This window comes from Accipiter gentilis, chromosome Z (genome assembly GCF_929443795.1).
Source record: "Accipiter gentilis chromosome Z, bAccGen1.1, whole genome shotgun sequence".
Lineage (NCBI taxonomy): Eukaryota > Metazoa > Chordata > Aves > Accipitriformes > Accipitridae > Astur > Astur gentilis.
The window spans coordinates 21,019,914-21,041,255 of NC_064919.1; positions in this window are offsets into that span (position 1 = coordinate 21,019,914).

Consider the following 21,342-nt stretch of genomic DNA (forward strand, 5'->3'; position numbering starts at 1 on the left):
GTGAACAGAGTGCATTCATCTATATTTGAAAATAGCCCAATAAAAATCTAGTGAAATAATTTGTTACTACTTGCAAATACTTTTCTGCTATGCTGAGTTCTAGATCAGCTTGTGTGTGAAATTTTTATTGTACAAAACCCACCTGAAACAATGCACAATTTTCTTGAGAAAAATACAGCATATATGAGAAATAATGACCTGGTCCCAGAAGTGGTTTTACACAGCGTGTGTAATGCAAAAATGATAAACATATACCAATATGGAGGCCTAATTTAAGTGACAAATGCAGTTGGAAAAGGGCACCACAAATCATTGTTCTCATCAATCCCATGCTGTTGTTTACAGCTCTACATTTACTGGGGTTTCACGCTGGAAAGTAAATTTCAGTGTGAGTGTGCACGCATGCAGTCACATGTATGATGTCTTTTGCTACTACCAGTGGCAGTGGGGTAAATCCAGATTTCTTGATTTTTGTAGACTTAAATAATTAAATCTTTAGGTAAGTATTCAATATTGTCATATAAATTGAGCCGATGTCTGTATACTATGCAGATACTCCCCTGAGATAACACTTCAACACAAGATAATAAAACTCGACTGGAATTTCAGAAATGGTTCACAAATAATTAGTTCTGAAATATTTTTTCATAAATTTAAAACCAGAGGAGACAATTAGATTATCTCATTAAACAATAAAAATTTTGTTCTTTTTTCATTATCTTAGGCTAAACATTTGACAAGACCAGCAGAACTTTTTCAACAAAGGTGACATTATGGTGACTGATGGGTCCTTTTGTAGGTTTATGGGTGTTGTGTATATAAGAAGTGCCTGCAGAAGTGGTTCTAGAATAGTGCAGTGTTTCATTATCTGGCATCTGAAAAGCTATCTGAAGCAACCAATATGCTAGAAATGATGAGGTGTGCAAAACAAAAAGCTGATAGTTCTGAATGTCTCTATGAGACATACTTTCACCACTTGAATATTTTAAAGACAAGGACCACCATCATTCATGAGAAAAATAGGGATATGTTAACATAGCTATTTTGTAAAGTGGAAACAAGAGATTGCAAAAATCTGGTGATCACCATGATGTTATAAAAGCGTCCCTCTCCTGATAGAAACAATTGCTCCAAGTGTCACATGGCATGAATATCCCCAAGGGACAGATTTATTTTCTCTGATGGGATACATGCTTGGTCCATACAAGGCTTTCCAATGATGTTGTAAATAAAAACCTGTCCACAAGATAATCATGCCAGTTTTGGTGTGGGAGGGTATTGCCTGGGGAGGGATGAGAGGAGGCCAACAGTGGCCATGTCCTGGGGCTCCCGCTGAAGGTAGGAGGCAGTTGCTCAGGCATCTGGCAGAACCAGAGCCCACTGGGGGACAGCTGTATGCGAACGTGCCTGCTGACTGTGAGGTAGCACTTATCATCCAGTATCAGGGCCATCTGCTAGCCAACAGTGAGGAAGAGTGTCACGACCCAACCAGCAAGCTAACCTGGGTAGTGCAGGAGGTCATAGAAAGCTTGAAATCCCCTTGCAGTAGATTAAGGTGAAACGATGCCAAATGATCAATCAAATTGTTTGTTGAGCACAAACTTCAACAAAACCAAAACGATTGTGTGAAAACTCAGGAAATTACAGTCTGCCAGGCAAGTCACAAAACCAAAGGGAAAGGGGAGGGGAGAAGTTTACCTGATTATACAAAATGATTCAACATGTAACTTAAACTCTATGGATGAACTATTCAGATGACTAACAACATCAAAGTATGTACACAAAGCGAGGTGAATGTGGTGAGAAAGAGCAAGATAAGTTGCTGGCCGCAAAGTGAAAAAAAAGCAAGATAGAAAAGAGAGAGAGAGACAGAGACAGAGACAGAAGATATTACCACCCTAGGATCCAGTAATGTCCCATTGGTCCTCTTGATTGCCAGTGTCCTGGGGGGGGGTCTCCCACCCTTATGGTGTCTTGGTGGTGAGGGTGTCCCCGCTTCTCATCTGGGTGGTGGTGGGTCTCCCTGCTTGTCAGCCTGGTGATGGAGGTCTCCCCCTTCTGTTCCTGATGGTGCTCTTTTATGCAGTCCAAGTCTCCAAAATCTCCACCCACTTCCAACTTGGGTAGTCAAGGCAACAGACACCCATGCGACGATCTTGTGGTGTCTCCAGTCCACCACACATGCCTCCGCAATTACTAGCCAAATCTTTGTTGTGCCTGCGCCATTGAGATTGTGAGAGATTGCACCAGGCTGTGGGTGTCGTTACTAGGGTACAGGTTGACTGCAGAGCTCTGGTCTCTAGCTTGTGGTTTCCTTTGTGCCAAGAAATGTTTATACAGTCTTGTGGTTTCCTCGGTACCAAGAAATGTTTAAGACAAATGTCTGTCACCTGTCCCTTACAAGAAGTCAGGGGATATGGACCCTCTAGGTGTCTGTCATGGAAGAAAAGGAGACAGGAGCTTCTACGGGAAAATTCAAAGGATGTTGGGAAAGAAGCTGTAGGCTTAACATGATCTAAACCCCAGGAATACCCTGGGTACTACTGACCTGTCAGCCTCACCTCTGTGCCTGGGAAGATCATGGAACAGATCCTCCTAGAAGCTGTGCTAAGGCACATGGAGGACAGGGAGGTGATTCGAGACAGCCAGCATGCCTTCACCAAGGGCAAGTCTTGCCTGATCAGCCTAGTAGCCTTCTGTGATGGAGTGACTACATCAGTGGACAAGGGAAGACCTATGGATGTCATCTATCTGTACAGCCTTTGACATGGTCCCCCACAACATCCTTCTCTCTAAATTGGAGAGATACGGATTTGATGGGTGGACTATTCAGTCGATAAGGAATTGGCTGGGTGGTCATGGCCAGAGTGCAGTGGTCGATGTCTCGATGTCTGAATGGAGATCAGTGATAAGTAGTGTCCCTCAGGGGTCTGTATTGGGACCAGTACTGTTTAATATCTTCATCAATGACATAGTGGGATTGAGTGCACCCTCAGCAAGTTTGCAGATGACATGAAGCTGACTGGTGTGGTTGACATGCCTGAGGAAAGGGATGCCATCCAGAGGGACCTGGACAAGTTCAAGAAGTGGGCCCATGTGAACCTCATGAGGTTCAACAAGGCCAAGTGCAAGGTTCTGCACCTGGGTCTGGGCAATCCCCAGTATTGATGCAGACAGGGGGATGAAGGGACTGAGAGCAGCTCTGCAGAGAAGGACTTGGGGATACTGGTGGATGAAAAGCTGGGCATGAGCCAGCAGTGTGAGCTCACAGCACAGAAAGCCAACTGTGTCCTGGGCTACATCAAAAGAAGGGTGGCCAGCAGGTCGAGGGAGGTGATTCTGTCCCTCTGCTCTGCTCTGGTGAGACCCCACCTGGAGTACGGTGTCCAGCAGTGGGGTCCCCAGTACAAAAAAAGACACGGACCTGTTGGAGCGGGTCCAGAGGAGGGCCACAAAAATGATCAGAGGGATGGAATACCCCTGCTATGAAGAAAGGCTCAGAGAGTTGGAGTTGTTCAGCCTGGAGAAGAGAAGACCCTGGGGAGACCTTCTTGCAGCCCTTCAATACTTAAAGGGGCCCTTTAAAAAAGACGGTGATGGATTTTTAGTAAGACCTGTAGGGATAGGACATAGGGTATTGGTTTTAAACTAAAGGAGGGTAGATACAGACTAGATATAAGGAAGAAATTTTCTATGATGAGGGTGGTGAAATGCTGGAACAAGTTGTCCAGAGAGGTGGTAGATGCCCCATCCCTGGAAACATTTAAGGTCAGTTTGGGTGGGGCTTTGAGCAACCTGATCTGGTTGAAGATGTCCCTGCTTATAGCAAAGGGGGTTGGACTAGATGACCTTCAAAGGTCCCTTCCAACCCAAAATATTCTATGATAAATTATGGAGTGGCTGCGAGGGAAAGGTCAGTTTATATTGACTGCTTTTAACTACCATTATCCTTTTGTGGATTTAAGAGTGGTTTGTTTAATACATGTCCACAGCAGGGGTTCAACAGCATTGGCACAGCAGACCAGGATCTCTGCAGTGACCTTCCCTGAGTTAATGGAGCAGCTGAAAGGGAATATTTTCATGTATAACTGCAAAAACTATGTAAGAAGAAGGTTCATCCTTAAGAGGAACCAAGGAGACCTTGTGAATACAGGAGACTGTAAAGAAGGGTTGACACTTAAACTGAGTGAATTTAGAAGTGAGTCTAGCTAAAGAGTGGGGAAAAGTCAATAGGTGGAGTCAAGCCTGTGGTTTGAGATGACTCACTTATGGGGCAAAACTGTAGGACTGATTTGGAAGGACAAGATTGAGTCTTAAAAAGAAAATTACATTGAACAGAGTGACCCTTATATACATTACAGTAAATTTCCTTACAAGGCTACTGAAACTAAGTTACTGATTTTCATGGATTGCGTAGTTGAAGATCCCATCAGAGAAGAAGCAAAAGCCACGTGAATGTTTTTCAAAATACTTCAGATTAATCTCTCTCTAGATTCAATATCCTTGCTGCAGAAGCCAAGAAATCTCCCCAGAGTTGTGCTCAAGTTCAGAAAGGACAACTATAAACAAGGACTCCTATAAGGAATGATCTGGAAGGAATCACTAAGAAAGTTAAGTCATGTCAGATGGCACAGAGACTATTTAAGATATTATACTGAAGGCAGAGAGCAAATATATCCTGCTTAGCAGGAAAGGCTTGAGAAAGGGCAAAAGGGACCCTGCATGGCTAAGCAGCAGGGTATTAGAGACTGATGAGAGCAAGATCTCCTTCACATAGATGAAGATTTTTAAGGAAAATGTAAGGACTGTAAACTTCTTAAGACTAAATACAAATTTAAAAAATTATCCATAGCAAGGCAAATCAAAACCATTGCAAGAGACATAAGAGATTTTTTAACAGAAATGGTTGCAAGAAACATAACAGTTAAGATGTTCTATTTCTACAACAGCAGCAGCAAGAAGTCTGGCAGAGAGTCTGTAGTGCCAAAACATAAGCAAGGAAAACAGAAAAACTTAGAAGAAGTCATAGGAACAAAATTGTCTTAACATTTTAATTCTGCTTTTGCTGTAGAAAGGTTTTGATGGATACTCACACATGAATTTTTCTCTAGGAGGAACTCATCTGAAGCCTTACTCTGTCAGTATGAGGTGGTACAAAACAAAATGAAGACAATATCAAGACCAGATGGCATATACATAAGATTTTTAAAGGCACTCAGATGTGAAATAGTCAAAATGGTAACTGGTGTGAAATTCATTGTTTAAAACTCTTTTGATAGCTTTTGAGGTGTAAGTTTGCAAATATGTTGCCAATTTTAAAGTGACTTTGAGGGAGGTTGAAAGAAGAGTATAGACCATTAAGTCAGTACTGAGCAAATCAGTTGAAACTATAGTAATACTTTTTTTTAAAGAAATAGAAGGTATTTAATGGTGTCAATGTCACCAAACACTGCAGGAAACAGTGCAGCTGGCTAAGAGGAAGATTCCTGTATTCACTAAAAAAATGTTAAATTATGGGAGAAGAGGGTGATTTTTTTTGTGGTCAGTTTTCACCATGGAAAGAGGCCACGAGTGAAGTTCCATGGGACATGTATTGGGATCCATGCTTCTCAAAATATATATGAACATGTGAACATGCTGGAAAAGTAGTGAATAGTTATTTGGTATATTTGCTGATCGTATTAAGCTATTAAAGGTATTAAATATGAGTGGCCTGAATGACTGGTTATTAAAATGGCAGATGAAATTTGGTGAAGATAAATGTAAACTGCTGTATATGAAAACAAATTTTTATTTAATGTATTTCACTTTGCTTGATAATTAGCAGTTAAATATTTCTATGAAAATGTCAGTCCAGTGCTTACGAGGTCACAAAAATGCAAGTATACAGTTAAGAATTATTAGGAAAGCAACAGAGAAAATAAGTATCATTGTATCAGTCAGTAGATGTGTGTTAGGCCATGACATTTATCTTCTGAAATACTATGTGCAGTTCTGATCCTCATCTGGAAAACAAAAAAGAATGTAATCAAACTGGAAAACCTTCAGAGAGTGAATGACAAAGGTAGTGAAATGGTAGGATTAGATTCTGTCTGAGGAGTGGCAGCAGACAATGATTCTTCTGCTCAAAAGAGAGGTGTGAAAGGGAAGTAAAATAGAGAGCAATAAAATCATGAGTGTCATCAAGTGTGCAGTGGTAGGGGACATTAAACAAAGCTAGCTGTTCGCAAGCTCAAAAACAACAAAGTGGTTATTTGAGCAATGGAGTGGGAAACTGTGGAACTCTCACTCAACACACTGCATATGCTGAAAGTTTCTGTGACTCAGTAGAGGCTGTGACAAGCAAAGCAAAAATAGTCATTGAGAGCTACTAAATTAAATGATCCCATTTTTGGCTCAACTATGACCCATTGGTGTCATGGACGGTATCATGAAGATGAATTTCTACATGCACATTTTTGATCACTGTTAGCTGCTTTTGTGGCCCAGGCACACCATTTACAAAAGCTCAAACCCTTGGTCAGAATATTCTGATTTTGTAATGTTTACTGTGTACTTTATAGAGGCACCGTTATTACTCCAAACAAATTGACAAAACTCTCCAAGAGAATTCATATGGAAAGCACAACAAAAAAAGTCTTAAGACAGGTAAGGGATGGTGTTCTGAAAGTTACGTCATGATTAAAAATTCACATGTGTATTAGTTCATTAACTTGTTGCATTGATGTTTAGGTACTGAGGTTTAAATAGGGATGTGTAGTAATTAAGAAGAATAACACCAAGCAGAGACATGCATGCCTCAGAAAGTAAAACATTCCTTTATTAGCATCATTTACAACCTATTTATTAGTGCTGATGATACATTTCTTTAATGTAAATGTGTGTGTTATTTATTTCCTTAATTTTAACACTGGAATAAATACTCTACTGATAAATGCATTTTGAATTGTAAGTTGTGAATGGAAATCATCTGAATAATCAGAATAAGGAGCTTATAGTTACCTTCTGAGACCCATGTTGACTGGACTAACTCTCTTTGAATTACCTGCATTTGAATAACTAGGGAGTTTTTATACGCTTACACCAAATTGACAGCAGTGGGCACATGACAAACCTATTATATATTGTGAAAATTTTATTTAGGCAATTCATTTTGTTAGTTATTCACAATTAAAATGAATCTTACCAGAAGACCTAGTCAACAGAATTTAAAACTTTTGAAACTAATTTTCAATGGCGAGACTAGATAAGATTCCAAAATAAACCAAAATCTATATGTAATGTGGAATGTAACAGAATTTATTTGATTTGGCCTATTGTTTGTTTCAATTTAAAGACATTTTGAAATAGCAATGAATAGGATGTGCAAAAATAATTGTATAATAAGATTTTTTTAATAGAGAATAATTTTTTAAAAATGTTGTAGCTGGGAAAGTCAGTAAATAATTTCTATTTATTATAATTTCATAGTACAATATTGCCTCTTCTTGTGTGTCTCACTGGTACAGTTGTGGTGCTATTGCTGAAATAAGACCATACACTTAGTTTTAAAACTGTTTTTCATCTATTTATTCTTAGAACAAATGCTTACTTTTTTTCCAGTTTATCTATAAGGCTATCTGCTTTCATATCGCTGACAGCAGCCTCTGGTTTGTTCATTCCTCTGTTTTCAAGCTACAGTTGTCATCTGTGACATTATAAAACTAACTTAATTCATCTGTTGGCAATTCATTTCCTGTTAATCATATGCCCTGTCCTTTTTTTCTGAAAAGCAGATATTGCAGATTGGTCTTGTGTTAAAAGATTTAGTATAATGTAGCTTGGACTGATTTTATCTTATGGAAAAGTAAATACCCAGTATTTGTGTGGAAAACCTAACTAAAGGCACTGTCTTTGCTGTAGGATGTTTAAACAGACTTTTCTAAGAAAAAGCTAATTTAGAATATCTTGGGAATGGAAGTGTTTCCATACACCTGGTTATGGCTTTGTTCCACTTGATCTAACAATTGAAGTTTTGAATGGAAAGAATTTAACTGAATGAAATCACCATTATATAATTAATCTGTTTCTAAGTTGCAAAATTTTTACTTTTCTGACAGTGTAGATGATCTTAGGTCACATTAAAACAAGGTTCTAATTAAGATTTAAAATTTCTTCATCTTGTTTTATTGTATGCAGAGGAGAGAGTAAACAGGAAATGATAAAATGTAGAGTGTCAAAAGGGGGATCTTTATAAAAGTAAACAGAGAAAAAATAAGAAAATTCCATTTGTTTTGGAAAGATGCAGTCACAAATGAATCAAAAATAGGTAAAAGAACTAAACAGTGACATGGTGAAAAGTAACAGGAAAAAGTCACACTGAATATTAGGTTCCTGGTCTGCAAAATGTGCATTAATAAATGGTAAGATACAAAACACACATCATACTGCCTTCAAACTTTTAAACTTTTGCCGTTAGGCTAACTGTGTCCGCAGAGAATCCACAAATGGTAAAAATGCTGGTTAGAGGGATTTCTGGGTATAAGCTGTTCCAGTTTCCCATTGGAGGTGATCAACCAAAGCTTTGTCGTCATAACCTTCTCTGATGGTATGTCCACACTTTCTGTGGATATGCTGGTGTAGTGCTGCACTGTGAAGAAGTTTTTCCCTATATACAACCTGATCTGCCCAGCTTGCACTTCAAGACCACTATCCCTTGTGTAGTCCCTTTTATATTGTCTGCTACTTGTGCAAAAAATTTAGCTCTGCTATTTTTGCGACTGTACTTCAAGTATGTCCCTTAGCTTTAACTTTGCCAGACTAAAAACAACTCAGCTCACTCAACCTCTCCATGTCAGTCGTGTTTTAGGCCCTTTATAGTCCTCTGCTGAGCATTCTGCAAAGTTCATCTAGCTCACGGCAAAAGCATGTTGTTGGCCTTGTGGTCAACCATCATCCTCAAGTCCTTTCAGCCTGGCTGCTGCTCAGCTAGTCAGTCCCCATCACCCACAGTTATTCCACCCCAGATGCAAAATTGGCCCTTCTGCCTGTTAAACCTCATGAGGCTTCTCTTGGCACAATCCATAAATTTCCCAAGATCCTGCTAGCTTGAATTTTTGCCATTCATTATGTCAGCCACTCCTCTTAAAAAAACATCATCCAGAAATTTGTTGAGCTTTCATTCTGCGTCATCATCCACGTCCCTTATGAAGGCACACCATTACTGATCCCATGTGTCATCACAGAAGTCATTAAGGCTGGTGGAGCATGATTTGCCATTGGTAAATCTGTGTATTGTTCCTGATGACTGCCTTGTCTTCCATGTGTTTGGAAATGAATTCCAAATGAATGCTATCTGTTATCTTTCCAGTGTCTAAGGTGAGGCTGCCTGTTTTAGAGTTGCCCTGATCTCCCTTCCTTCTTAAGATGAACGTAATTTTGCCTTTTTTTCCAGTTGTTGAGGACCTTTCTAGATTATGGTGATTTTAATAGATGATAGTAGTCTTGTGCTCACTTCAGCCAGCTCCTTCAACACCCTCAGGTGAATTTGATCTGGTACCCTGTACTTGAGTAAGTCCAACTTCAGTTTGCCCCTAACTTGTTGATCTCCTGTCTGCCTCCTTCTAAAATGAGGCCGATACAGGCAGCAATTAAAAAGTAGGCTTTGCCTGCAAGGACTGAGGTGAAAAATTAATTAAATAATCCATCTTTTTCCATATCATCTGTCAGTCAATTGTCTCCCTCATTCAGCAGCCTCTATTTTCTGTGATCTTCCTTCTAATACTAGCATACTTGTAACTTGTTACCTTTTGTGTCCCTAACTAGTGTTAGCTCTAATCAGGTTTTGGTCTTCGTGATTTTTATTCTTAACAGCATGAACAATGCTTTTATAGTCTTCCTTTGTTTCCTGTCCTTATTTTCACTTCCTGTATGATTTCTTCTAGCATTTCTTTAAGAAATGGCCTTTGGCTTAAATTCCTGGTCTTCCTGCATGAAGGACTGGTTTGGTCCTGAGCTCCAAATAAGCTTTCTTTAAAAGTCAGCTAGCTATTCTGTGTGCCCCTTGTAGGAGATTCCAAGGGTATTACCACAGCAATATTCTAAATAAGCCAGAATCTGCTGTCCTGAAGTCTAGAATCCATTTACATGGCTTACCTTCTCACCCTTTCTCCAAATCTCAATCTTGGTCTTTTCCTGGTCACTGCAACCCAAACTCCTGTCTGTGATCACATTCACAACCATTTCCTTGTTGAGCAGCAGGTCAGATAGAGTATTACCCTGGTTGACCTTTCTAGCGTTTGCATTAGGAACTCATAAGCAGTGCCCTCTAGACATTTCTAGGGTGACTTTAAGAATTATATTGCCTGTTCAGTGGATGTCCAGGTGGTCAAAATCCTCCATATGGATCAACAGCTGTGATCAGCAGATTCCTGCCAATTGTCTGTAGACAGCGTCAGAGATGTCATCTTAGGTGGGCTGTAACAGACCTCCATCACAAAGTCATCAGTGTTGCATCCTCTTTGACCTAGACCCTAGACCTGTGGAGAGTCTCCACAGACACCTCATTGGTTTCACAGCAGGTCTGTGCTCGGTTAAGGGTCTCCTTTACATAACACGCATCTCCTTTGCTGCTTCTTTATTGCCTACCTTCCTTCAGCAGTCTTTAACCATACTTTGTGAAGACAACCTTTGGTTTGGTCTACTGCAAGCAGCAACCTTCTAGAAACTGAAGAGGACAAGAAGTAATTGTCAAATGGCATGAAGACCTGCTGAAGCTGGATATGAGGAGAAAGCTTAGGACAGAAAAACATTGGAATATATCTCACAGTCTTCATCTTAAGAGGTCCTGAAGCATATAGTAATCTGACAGGAAAGATTTATGCATGGTTGTTCAAGCACAGAGGCAGGAGAGTGACCTAGATGACCTTTCTATAAATGGGAGAGGAGCTGTCAAATGGCATATGAGGCTGGGAATTTGAATATTACTAACTTAATAATCAACAGGGAGCAAGTGACATAGTAAAAGAAGGTGGATGACAGCCCAAGAGTAAATGTGAAAGTTACACTTTTGATGTAAATGTCAGGGTTTCAGAAAGCTGTGTTGTATTCATTATGGTGCATACGAATATTACCAAAGAGGCTACCTGACACAGGAATATGACTCAAGCAGAAAATATTTAGTTGTCAGATTTTATAAAATATATAGACATTATAATCAAAACACTGTAGAAAAGATCAAAATAATGTGAAATTTGCAAACATTGAGTATTGCCTCTTCTGCTGAATGAAGACCAAAATAGTTTGTCCTGCAGGCAAGTGCAGAACCCCTTTAAACACATTATCTGAATTTGCTTTTAATACACTTGTGCTTAGCCCATATGCATATGAAAGTAGATGATTATCTGTGGGCAAAATCATCATGAAGGGCAGAAAAAAACTAAATTGCTTGGGTCTTGGTTATCACTTCCACTTAATCTGGATATCTAGAAGGGTGAAAAAGGTATGTCCTGCCACAGGTATAACTATAATTTGTCCTTACTTTACTTCTACCTTCTGTTGACAGCATGATGCAAAAGGATTTACTTAAATGAAAATAAGACCTTCTCTCCTCACCACTATCGTTTTATCCTAGTCAACAGCAAATTGAGTAATTAATGTCTGTTTAGCTACTTGTAGGATAGCTCCTGAATTAAAGAAGAACCAGGATCATTCGTTCCTGGAAGGATCTCAGTGAGATGTGAGTGGGAAAAGTGCTGAGAACAAATAATGTTTCTTTTTCATTATTTGACATGTATTATGTGAGAATTAGAATTATCTTCTGTATATACATCCTTCCTCTGGCACAAAGCATGAACAGATGGGAAGCTGATTTAGGTTAGACACTTAACCTTAAGTTAACTAAAGTTACCTAAGATGAATCCTTCTTTATTCAAGAAGATCACTGAAATAAGTTTTGACCAATGATTCCTGGTCATGTTTAAAAATAGTAATTTACAGCCATATTCACTAAGCATAAGCAGTGAAGGTAACAGATAAGCTGGCTTTTACAAGGACTTCTGTTAGACATAGCAGAAAAAATAGTTTATTTTTATGGCCTTGCAATATTTGCCATAATCAGAAACCACACTGATGCTAAAAAAGAAGTTTACTTTACCCAGATAAATAGAAGATAACAACTTCATAGCTTCTCATGTTAATTAGATTCCAACAAATATTACTAGATTATCATCTGTACTTGCCTGCATTAATATTTAATAGGTCTTCTTTCTAGAACCTACCCTAGCAACTAGTTTATTTTTCTTTTGAGGGGATCATATTGACAAAGCAGAGACACAGACAGATGTATTTAGTCAGAATATGCAATTTAAGTGTGAACATTTCTAAGCAAAAAGATGTCTTCAAAACCTTTTTAGAGCCCCATTAGTATGAAATGGCCATCGGTATAATCCTTGAGGGTTGGTATTTTAATTTTGATTGAAACAGGAAAAGCAATGTAATCATGTCTCTAAGGACAGAAAGACTGGAGCTCCAGGCAGAAATATAAAGAACATAGGGACATTCAAATACATGAACTGCAGAGGTAATACATTCTGTTCTTGTACCCTCTGGACTCATGTCTTTGGTAAAAGTGTACTTATTACATAGATGTAGAAGGGTAAAGACTATAGACATCACCTGCTGTTCTCCTGCTGCGTGTTCGTGTACTACTTTGTCTTCATAGAAACAATCACTTTACCAGAGGGGTGTATTTATTATTATTATTGTTGTTTTTATTATTGTTATTATTATTGACATTTTACCTATTTCAGATTTAAATTTTATGATTTTTTAAATTCCTGTTTATTCTGATATCTGAAATCTCCTTTAATTTTCTGGTACAAATATATTGAAAGTGCTTTATTTTGCTGAAATCTTTAGTTTTCAGGTACAAAGAACACTTGGACCAGTTAATGTGAGTGGCCAACTTTATCCACGTAAATTCTTGTCTGTTATTTTTGGTTTGGTATTAATCAGATCTTGGGTTCTTTTTTACTTGTATACATTTTTTTATTTAATTTTCTTTTTTAAACCAAAATAAGCTTTATTTGCTCAACCATTTTGAATCATCTACTTCCCCATTAAGAGCTGGCCACCAAGATAGCATCATGCCAGTTTTTGTTAAACTGGTATTTAATCTTTTTATATATATGTATATTTATACAAACATATTTTGTGCTGGAGTAGAAGTTTCACAAAAATATAATTCTAATGTTTGAAATTTTTAGATAATATATTTTTTAGAGCCACAAAGACTGCAGGCACAGAGCTTGCATGTTTAGATGCTTTTTTTTTAGTTTTGAATGAAGCAGTTTTGACATTTATCTTCATTGTCATCCTGCCAAGGGCGATTCAGTTTGTTTAATATCTTGCTGAAGAATGGAATGACAACAAGTATTGGAATCAAGTATTAGACATGATACATACTGCAGTAAGGAGTACTCCTCAGGCAACTTTAATGAATCAATAATGTTGCAGAGTTCAAATTTATGATGACTTTCCTATAGAACATATAACAATTTTTTTTTTTTTCCATTTCCAATATCCAATCCAGAAATGATGCTAAGGGTGTTTATTGAGCCTTCATGAGACTGCAGTTCCAGAAATAAAAACTTCTCAGAAAGTGTTTATATATAAATTGTGATCATCTGAAAACAGAATATGCTCAATATAAATTAGAATTAGAGGTGCAGTGTAACTGTGAAGCACTGAATCCCTGGGCATTTACTCCTTGGAATCCTTAATAGTTATTTCTTTGATAAGGATGCTTTTTGGAGGAATTTGGTTAGTGAGTAATGACATAGGCAAGCCACTCAGAAAGAGGCATTTTTTTAGCAGTGTTAAAGCACTGCTAAAATATTATAAGTGGCAGATGAAATAAATATGAAAATGTATTTTTTTAACACATAAAGAAAATTTTATTTTCACTGTAAGTGGCAAAATGCTAGCCTCATCTAAATACTGTAACATCCTTCAAGGCAAGCACAGGGACTAACAACTTATTTGCTTGGCTGGCCTTTACTCTCCTCCCCCCGCCCCCCCCCCCCCCCCCCCCCCAAGATCAGTGTTCTACTGCTTGGAAGCTATTACATACTAGTGAACAGCTATGGTAACAGGGCCTATTTTACCAAGTTCCTTAAGCTCCAACAGAAAGAGTAGTGTCTGCTGAAATAGATTAAAATGCCTTTTTTTCTCCCCCCCCCCCCCCCCCCCGAGTCTCACAAGCCCTAGTTTCTAAACTGTGTCCAAAGGTCTCTGCTGACCCTTCAAAAAGCCCAGGAGAATAATTGCACCTACGTCTCACAGTACCAGCACTGGTTATTAGATCCTTCATTAAAACTGTCATTGATTTGTATCTTCCCAAAGGAAAAGTTCCTTGGGAGCTTCTGAGAAGTAACTGAAAAACATCTGGTTTCAGGCCACTGCAAGTGCACTAGTTTTCATCTTACTCTTTGTAAGGAATGATCCTTTGGAGTACCTGCCTCATACAATATTGGTATTACTACAGGCATGCCACTGCTATTTGTTTTATCTCCTGCAGAGGTAATGTGGATGATTCTGACCAGATATTCACAGAATGTTCTGGTGCTATTAAAAGTATAAAAGAAGAAGGAAAGAAACGCTGGGGAGGGGGGTGGTGGTGGTGTGGGGCGGAGAAGAGAGTGAAAGAAAAAAACACAGAGAGCCTCTATTTGGACAAATGTTGTGCCCTTAACAATTAAACATGACTCTAACATTAATTCCTGCAGCATCTGAACTAAAACTGGAGACTGAATGTGTTTCCAAACATCATAGTTTCAAGCACTTTCAAGATAAAGAATCAGTCCAGAAACTGTAACTTTCTGATAGCTAGTAATTACACATACAGAAAGCACGTCTTAAATAGCACTTTCCGTAACTTTTCAGGGGCTAATAGAAGTTGAAATACACAAATAGACTTCATATTCCATATACAAAGGATTGCTGTGCCTCTTAATCCACATCCAGTTTGTTCAGTGCATGTTTTCCTATGTCTCACATACCGGAATTCAAGAACCTCAGGGAAAGCCATAAATCATTTGGGAGAAACAAAGCTCTAAGCAAACACAAATTATTTAACAGTATTTCAGAATGATAAATGTGAGGACATTATTGAAAATTACATATATAGTAACTAGGTTCTTCCATAGTCATAGAAGGAAACCTCTCTGACTGAGTCTAAGAAATACTGTATATCCTAATGGATGCAGGATATAGAAGGTGGCCGTTTCAGAATGGGACCGCAGAAGCCAGAATACACAATGACGTGCATTCTAACAGAAATACCGCACTCAGGAGCATGCCTTATACAGGGGTGACAGTATATGAACTCCAGGTACATACAGAGTTTTGATTGCTGCCATTTCCACTCCAAAGTCTCTCCCTATGGTTAGGTATCTTGCTTCTCTTATACTTCTTTTCAGGCTGATTCCTTCTTCATGTCTAAAGTCTCTAATTGCTTCCTTACTGTTTAATTCAGCTGATGGTTATTCTGCCATTTAACATGTTCAGTTTTTTATATTCAATCCACATACACAACATTAAATCTCACATTCTTCTCTTAAGAGAAGAGGTGGTGTCATCCAGATTATTTACTGAGGGTGGGCCCTGCAAGTACCCCTACAATAAACTGGTGGAAGGAGTGTCTTGCCAATGCCCAAACATTTTCCTGAAAATAGAGACACTCTCTTGAAGGCTCTTTTCTTCTAAGAACTAAACAGAGACTTGGTTTCAACTTTTTTCCTTGCCTTCAGAGAAAAGTGACCAGGCAGCAGGAAGTTGTTTATTTCTTAAGAGATGGAAGATCTTTGAGACAGCTTCACTTTGTAAAAAACAAATATTTTTGAAAGAAAAAGAGATTGCACAGGATTTCCTGGCTGGCAACACCTGCTCTCAGGAGGCAGACATTTATACTAAACAATCTTGCGTATGTCTAGTGCAGTACATTTTTGAAACATGGTCCTTATTTATGTAACAGCAGTCTGCTTTCCTGATGAAGATATGCTCATAAAGCATATGTATCATATATACCTGCAATGAGCTGGGTGTTACAAACACCTGGCAATAGAATGGGCTGACTGTACAGAATATAGGAGTCTCAAAGAATACATGCAAATAACTTACATCTCTGTTTCCCTTGGCCCAACTTTCCTTATTGAAGTTAAGTTCTCTAAGTGATAATTATGAAGGCTCACTGCCATCACCAAGCATTCACTGAGTAAAGTGTGTGTTATATTTTATTTTGGGGTAACCTTGTTGAGAAGGTCATTTTGCTAACAGCCTTTATTTAGGGCAGATCTAAAAGAAAAGATAAGTCTCAAATGAAGGTAAATATGAAAATGTTCATGGCTTCAAATACTCTGGATATAAAGGCTTTGACTCCATGCATACAGGTGTGTACCTAAAAGAAACTAAAAGGAAGAGCAGTAACAGTAGCCAGGAACAGAGTAGCAAGACTGCCTTAGGCAGTACTGACGTATGGCCAAGCGGGAAATGTAATTAATTTAACAAATTTCATTTAGAATGCTAATGAAGAGGCAGGATAGGAAAGCAAGCCTGTCTGGACAAACAGAACTTTTCTTGAATCTCAGTTCCACCAGAAAAAAAACAATGGCACCATCACATTTTATTTCATATTGAAAAGCTCTTTGGAGACCCCAGTGTTTGTTTACAGGCTTGGGTTCTTTTTCTAACTTAATACTTATTGCTTAGTTTAGTTTGGTATTGGGCCTAAATATACATATCTGATTTCACAAGGTATGTACCATATAGGAACTAGACTGCTGGTTTCAACTCAGTAGGGCTACATATATACTGAAGGCAAAATATATTGAATTTTATTTATGAAGATGGCTGTGCCATTATTGTTTGGAAATAAATCAGTACTAATTGGTTTCTCATATTCAGCTTTCCTACAATGACAGCTAGATGCCAGATTTTATTATTCTTGTGATTTATTATTCTTGTAATATAGCTCTAAAGCTGTATTTTTACGTGCCAAATGAGAGAGAGGAATATCAGAGGAATAGCAATCAGCATCACTGATTTTGTACTGATCATTACTACTTTCTTAACCTGAAAAAAGCCCCAAAAAACAAACCAACAGCATTTTAAACCACCCTGCAACATGGGAGATGGCTATTCAGGAAGTACTGACTCCATCTGTCTTAATTATAGAAGCTTAAATAAGATAAACTCTGAATCTCAAGTACCTAGATATAAAAAGAGGATAAGGAAATACTGGGTCAAAGAAAAACCCTTCTGGCTTTAGCTCTGCTGTATTTATACTGTTGAATATTCCTTTACTTTATTCTTTAAAAAGTGCTCAATATTTTATCACAGCTGTAAAAGTAATTTGACTTCAGGAGTGCCAAATGCACACAAAAGCCTTCCAGCAATATAGCACCACTAGAGTAGCATGTCACTCTATATGTATCATCTGCAAGAAACCATAGACATTTGGGTTTACAGGTAACAGTTTAAATTTGACAGAACCCTGTACTCTGGTTTGTTGAACATCAGGCCCTTCATGTAAATAAGAACAAATTTTCACTGTTCTAGAGCTTGTTGTCAGTCTACCATCAAAATAACTTCATAGTACATGAAAGTATTTGGAGACTAATTTTACCAAGATTAATTTCATTAGGCCATATTGGAATGTGGATTAAAATATCAAGATCCTTCTCTGGTGTAGGTCTTGACAATTGTAAAGTACATAATTGTTGCTACTGGTTATTCTGCAAATTCACCTTATTGTGAGAATTCAGGATTTTTGCATATTTACAAATTACCTGACAAGAAAATAATTCTTTTCCTCCATTCCCTTTGATTCTATTTAATCAGTTCCTTGTAAGGAAAACCTTTTTAATTTTCCAGGTCCTGTTGGGTAAAAAATGTCTCCAAAGTAATGAAATTTGAGCCGTGGGTTATTGCTGAACTTTATCAAGTGAAAAGCTTTTAATCGAGAATGCATTTTGCTCAGCTTCATCAAGATAGCAGCTACATACTAGCTGCAGAGTTACAGCATGTAGTATACATACTACACATTTGGGCATATGAGTCAGGTTGGAAATTTAATTTACAGCCTATGTAGAAAGGAGTTCTTCTCTGCCTGTCCACTTGAATGAATGTTGGCTATCTTGTGAATCTGTTTTTATTTCTGGAAGACTTTCAAAGTCATCCCCTGATTTGCCGCCTTTAAAACTAATGTATCCTGGCAGTAATGCACAGCTAGAAAACCATGTCTAGGTTGAACATGAGAGAAAAGAACACTTTCTTTTTTGGATCAGTGACATTTCTATGGTCATTGGGAGATTTGGAAGCAGGAGTGACTCCATTAGCGCTCAAAATAATGCACCATCTTGATGGTCGATGACATGCATGTTCTATTTTGCTAAATTGTTACCAGTGCCTTCAATAATTCTCAACAGCAAAAATCCCAGATAGGTATTTTTCTTGCTGGCTATAGGCAGCAACAAGACTGTAATCAAAATGGCTTCATTGACTTGAATGTCAGTGATATTTTGATGACACTGAATACCAAAACATATTGCACCTATACTGAATAAAGTAAGTAAGAAAAGACTACTTCAGAGAAGAATCTGTACTATCTGTAAGCCACAGGCAGCTGTTAACAAAGAGCTCTAAAAGGCTCATGCATGTCTTGTCTTAGTCAAATGCATGCCTTACAGATGGTTTAAAGGGTGTTTTTATTTTTTTTTTCTTTTTTTTTCCTCTTTTTTTTTGTTTTAAATGGAGCTTTTTTAAGTAGTCTGACAGTGCCATTAATACTGAAATTATATTGTGAGCAGTTGCAAGGTATTTCTTAAATGCACTGCTCCACTAGTCTAGGACATCATCATCTTTCTGTTAAAAAGTGTATATTTCATGTTAAAACCCCATTATGTTCTTACGTAAATCTTTTGGTGTAATAACAATGGTTATCTTCTCTTTGGCCTTGAGCCCTTAATTTCTCTAACAGATTATTAATAGAACTGCAAAATCATGTCCCTCTACAGAGGAAAAAAATGAAAGCATAATGTATTGGTGAGTTTGCAGTAAGTGTACAATGGGGCTATAATAAAATCTGTCATCTCAGTCTGCAGCCAAGATACTTTGTATTACCACTGTAATAAAAAAAGAGGCAGAGACAGTTGCTATGGTATGAGACCATGAAAATCAGCCTGTTTTCAGACAGTGTACTGTTTTTGAAATATCATCTCAAAGAAGCGATCCATAGAGTATTTTCTGGTGGTTTGTACAATGTTATCTCATTATAAGATGCTGGCATGCTTCCTGGATTTCAGGTTCTGAACTGCATTTTAAGATTGTTTAAGCAACGTAGAATACTTGCTCCATATTCCTTTTCATGTTAAAAATTGCTTAGCCATTTTGAAGATGCAAATAGGAAAAGGTGTGTCCATCAAGTAGTCTCCCTTTTGGGATTTGAACTGTCAAAAAAATTCATCTGCAGTTCACCACTACCATATTTATAGTACATGAACTTTTTCTTTCTCATTTAAAAAAAATATTCAGCACATCCATTTTGGTGTGTTCTTTATAAAATGGTCTACTCCACCAAAATGAAAGTGTTTAAAATGCTTCTTTTGTCCCTAAGTACAGAATCTTCAGAAGAGGTTATTGGCAAAATGCTTAAAGAAATAAATCACCTGGGAACACTATGTAATAGCCATCAGACTTGTTAAAAGGGTGAATGATCCATCCCAATACACACCATTTCTGTCAGGTTATGAGTATACTTTGGAAGGAGTTTTTATTGACTTTGAATTCTGTAGTTGTTAGAGTAGAGGTTTTCCCTGCTATAGCATCAAATATTATTCTTGGGAGCAAGGAACTTCTGCACCCCAATTTTAGCTCCGCGAGTGGTTACGCCATTTATTTTGAATGTCAACATGCACCAACATTGCTAGCTTAGCTGGCAATATATATGACCGCAGCTTTTCCGCCTTTTGGCCACTGAGCACTGAACACAGTATATTTTCAGCCCAAATGGTTTTGCTGCTTTGCATTCTATGTGGTCACTATGTCTCCTGGAGCAATGTTCATCCCAAAGTTCAAGTATCTGTAGAATGCAATTATTCCTTATGGCAAGGAATTGGAACCACCTAAATTCAATTTTCCCCAATGTTCTGGTGCTTTCAGGCCAGGGCAAAGTACAACTTCATCCACTTACAAGGAGACTGAACCAAAATGTTAGAAGTTAGCTGTTTCAGTTCTTTCTGTTAAAATAGCGAATGAACCTTATAATGATACCATGGGATTTCAAATAATGTTAAGGTATAGGAAGAGAATTTGTTTTCCTTTCTCATTTATTAGCAAGTATTTCAGTGAAGAATATTGCTTTGGAGACTATTCTACATCTTAATACAACCTAAACCATATCATTCTGGAATTTAATGCTTAGCAGAAATGAAGTAAAAGCAATGCTGTTTTATCTATCTTCCTTTAGGACCAAGCATATTCACTGTAAATCTATAAAATTAGGCTAGTCATCTTACTGAGAGCTCTGAATAGCTCTCATTGTGCTAGATGATATGCTATATGCCAGGAGGGGAGGGAATGTGGCACAGGGAGGAAGAGGGCATCGGAAAGAGAATCTTCACTTCTAAATGTTGTTACAGTGAATCAGGTAGCTGGTACTGACTTTGTTATCAAAGGCCCTTCATTCCAATTATTTTTATGCTTTTCATCAAACCAAGCAGAACAGGCATTAGTTCAGATTATTTTACTTAATGTTTGATCTTCTTAATCCAGATGTGTTTATTTCAGGTTTTGGGTTGTTTTCAATGTAGCAGCCAGCCATTACAGCTTAGATAAAATCCAAACCATCTGTTAAATCTCTGCCTAAAACACCATAGATTAAAAAGCAAGTAGCAGTAATTCAGAATAGCACAGGTCTGGCCCTCTAAATGACATGCTAATCTGTGTAGGTTTAAGTGAGTGTAGTTTTAATTTTTTTCACTGAAACCTTGAGAGAAAAACACACATATTGTTCATAGTCTTCATCTATTGTTTAAAGTCTATCTCCCCTGAATCAGCTTTCACATACAGATTCTATGATTCCACAGCTTAATTTACTTCAGTTGAACTTTATGCTCTTCATTTGGTTTCCTGCCTAGCTCCCTGAAGAAAAAACGCATAGGAAATTGTGTTACCTGCCTCTGTGTCTCACTTTTTGAACTCTTGGTCACCATCAGCCAAATCCAACATGATGCAAGGGGCTCAATGATGTGAAGTTTCCAAGGCCTGTAGAGAGGGAAATGCGACATTTGTGTCAGTGCCCTAAGG